This window comes from Brassica oleracea, chromosome C9 (assembly GCF_000695525.1).
Source record: "Brassica oleracea var. oleracea cultivar TO1000 chromosome C9, BOL, whole genome shotgun sequence".
NCBI lineage: Eukaryota > Viridiplantae > Streptophyta > Magnoliopsida > Brassicales > Brassicaceae > Brassica > Brassica oleracea.
Genome location: NC_027756.1, coordinates 25,747,732 through 25,751,739, shown reverse-complemented (window position 1 = coordinate 25,751,739; position 4,008 = coordinate 25,747,732).

Here is a 4,008-nt window from a genome sequence, read left to right as displayed (position 1 = left end):
TGAGTCCAAGTGGCTCAACAGTAAACAAATGATCAAATCCTAAGTCGATCTGAATGTTTTGCAACAGCCGCCTTTTATTCTTCGTCTCAGAAAGGAACACAAGTCCTGGGCGATGCTTCTGACACATCTCCGTAAGGCGTCGAACTGTGAGGTCGTTCCCAATCCCTCGACAGTTCCAACTGAGTGTCTTCATGGATGATGCCTGGAGGTGTTTTTGGACCCCTTCATGGTATCATATATGATTTAATGTGGTATTATATATGAGTTTACATTTGGAATTATATATGAGTGTTAATATACTCAGGTAACCTTGAGTTATGTTTTTTGTAGGGGATATTAAAATATGAACTAGAGTTTGATCCGTGCATCTGCACGAGTATTTATTTCGATAAAATAAACATATAGAATTATTCATAGCACAAGAATGTAACGGTTACACAGATATGCATCCATATGGATGTTTGTTTTCGATTTGTAGTATCCAACACTTATGGATCGATAATTTTTAATTTTCTGTAATTTGTTGGTTATTCATACTGTGGTTGGATACTAAACTAATAAAAATGATATAACATATTTCTATTATATTTTAATTACATTAACCATTTTTGATGTATTTATTTATATATTAAAATATCTGTTATTATGTTTATGTATATTAATAAATATATCTTTCCAAAATAAAATATTTTAGGTCAAATAAGATTCACTTCTGTTTTAACAAAATAAATAGATGTCTTTAAGTTTTTGTTATCCAAATAAATTTTCTTGTATGTTTATTTTTTAGGTATTAAATTAAATTATTGTATTTTTATAATTCAGATATATATGTGTGAATGATATTAATCATCAAATTATTTACATATATTGGAAAAAAACTTTATATGTTTAAATGAAACAATTATAATTTATATTTTTATATGAAATGGAATAGTAATATAAATGAATATATAATATTTAAAATTTGTATGTTACATTTTAAATAAATATGTTTAATTTTATTGTAAACATTGATTAGAGAATAGTCTGGTTAGAGAATAATGGTAAGTTTGGTTTGAGAATAATTTAACAAAATAAATGATTAAGTTATTATTTGTTCACACGAACAAATGTCGTTGAATTATATGTTTGGATATGTAGCTTTTCACCAATTGAAACTAAGATAAAAAAAATTTTTTAGTAAAACATATTAACTCGAACTTTTAACCATATGCAAAACCATGTTCTTTTATATTTTTTATTTTTATAATTGATACAAAATTAATGTTGATTAACTAATAAATAAAAATATGAACTATTGTTATGGTAATATAATTAATGATGTGATGTATTGTTATGTTAATATAATTAATGAAATTGTTAAACTGAGTGAAAAAATAGAATGATAATTGATGTAATAACTTGTTAAAAGAAGACTAAATTTTATTTTGTACTTCAGTTTTAATAGCATAGATTTGAACTTATAATGTTATCCTTAAAAATGTTTGTCTATTTATCTATCCTTAATATAAGTGTAATGCATATAATTAATACAACTTTTATTTCCAACATATTTTTAAGAAAACACCTATGGTATATTAGTTGACATACTTTGTGTACACGGAAATCCTTTAAACTCGGCTAATATTAGTGCATAATTTGTTTATGTCAATATATTTTAGTTAGTGTAATTGACAATCTATATCTTCGTGTTAATTCCATAAATCTTTGTAATTAATTTTGGTGATGTAGCCTACATTTTATTTAGGAGTGGAATTACTGGCTTATTCATATATTCATTCCAAACAAAAAGAAAAATAATTTTGCACCAGCTTCCCCATCTTATCTTCACGGCGCTGCAGTGAAGGTGAGAACACTCTCTGGAGTGCCACTTTTTGACATATAAACAAGATGAATGATTAAACACACACGGTTTTGTTCTACCCCCCAAAATAAGAGGAAGGTCAATTTTTTGTTTTTTTTATTCTTAGTATCACCAAGAGATATCCACACTTTTGTAAAATATCTGGCTAGCCACGTTTGGATACATTGCGGTGAACGCCCCTGCTGCTTTGTTTTTTTTTGGGATGGTTTGGAAATGAAGCAACTTGTGAATTTGTTACATCAATACAACAAAACTATGCTCTATTCTTTTGGCCGCATCAATGGTTTTACTTTATAGTTTAAAATATGTGAATAATAAGCAAAAATATTTGTAAACCATGTTTACCCGGTGCAAGTGCGATATACCATGGATTTTACCACTTTTATGTCATGGTATATGATTATTTTAGAGTCTATTATATGGGGTTTGGAGTATGTTTTAGAGTATTTTCAGGTTCAGGTACGTTTTGAAGAACTTTGGTGATTTTGGAGTCTTTTGAGGTGTAAAACCGCACAGATGCGTCAGATGTTTAGCTATGGATAGAGATATTCCCACGGTGCCATTGATCCCATCTTTTGTCACAAGATAGAGCTTTTGATTAGTGTGTTTAAGAATACACCAATTAACCTAATGTGCCAACAATACCACAATCGAATGGTATGTCATTGTAGCATTTTAGAATCGAATCTACAAGGAACTAATGATCTTTAACACCAATAATACACAAACTTTCCTAATCTAAGCAAACAAGAAGATGGATCGTTTATAATAAGCTAATATCCTAGAAATATAAACAAGGTGATCTCAAATCCAATCAAGAAATAAGTGCAAGAATTCAATCAAATACTAAGGATGGATCCATAGGCAATGATAATTGATATAAGGTGATGAAGATTCAATCTAGGATGTTCAAGCAAAACAATCAACAAGTCTATAAGTCTAGATCTCATTCAATATAGATTAATCCACTGTTGTGGTAAAAATCCCTATGCTAATCATGAATTAAACATCAACTGTCGTTGGCTAACGCAATCAAGCATGCATGAATCACAAGTCTACTAACCACTAAACATCTCGGACATCAACTGTCGTTGGCCAAATATGTAAAGGACAATACTAAGTTCATTCAAGCATTTTAACAAACACCTTTCGGGCGTAAAATAGCTTAAGATCTAGATGAGAGTGATCAAGTCTAATCTAGCATTAAGAACACTTAGCAAGCATAGAACATTGTTAATCAAGCAATAACCATCCTAATTATCCACTTAATCACCCTAATCTATCTAACCCATGAATCACAAGGTCACTACTCACTAATCTCCATGAGAAACTTTAAACCCATGTAAGGATCAAGGGTAATCATGTTAATGAGCAAGAGAAACATAAATATAAGATGAAGTACTTCCTAAGATTATCAAAAGATTCAAACTTTTACAACTTTAGACAAAGTTTTCAACCAAAAGAGACACTTTCTAGCCTTCAACCTAACATCCTAAGATAAACATAGCAAATAGCATGAGCCACTCTCTTATTTCACTCTAGCTTCTCAAGGCATATCAACACTCTTATGCCTCTACACAAGTTGCAATGCTCATTAATCAACAAGTCTTTCAATCAACTCTCACATTCAGTTAATCAAGCATACAAGGTGAGTTCTTGCAAATGGGCACATGATCTCAATCATTTGGCTTGGTGAGTGAAAATGGTCAAATGTGAAGCAAGGGTTTCAAATGCATCTTTTATGGTGACTCACACTCAAGAATAGGAACAAGAACATTATGCAAAATTTATCTAAGAAAAGGAGCAATTCATGTATACAATGATTTGTTCTCATCATTCTACCATTTTCCTAAAGGATCACAAGTTCTACCCTTCTTTTTCATCATCCCAAAATCCAAAGATACACTACACCCACTTTCATCTCTCACCCAATGAACACTCTTTCAATTTTATTTTTTATTTTTGATTCAATCAACTAGGAATTTTTGTCTTATCTTTTTTTTTTTAACTAAGCTCTTCTTTCCTTTGATTTTTTCCCACTCTTTTCATATATATATTTTTTTGATTCTCAAGGGGTTTCTATTTCATAGACTCTAGAGCTTTTCACTTTCTATTTTTTTTAATCCCTAGTGATTCTCTTTCTT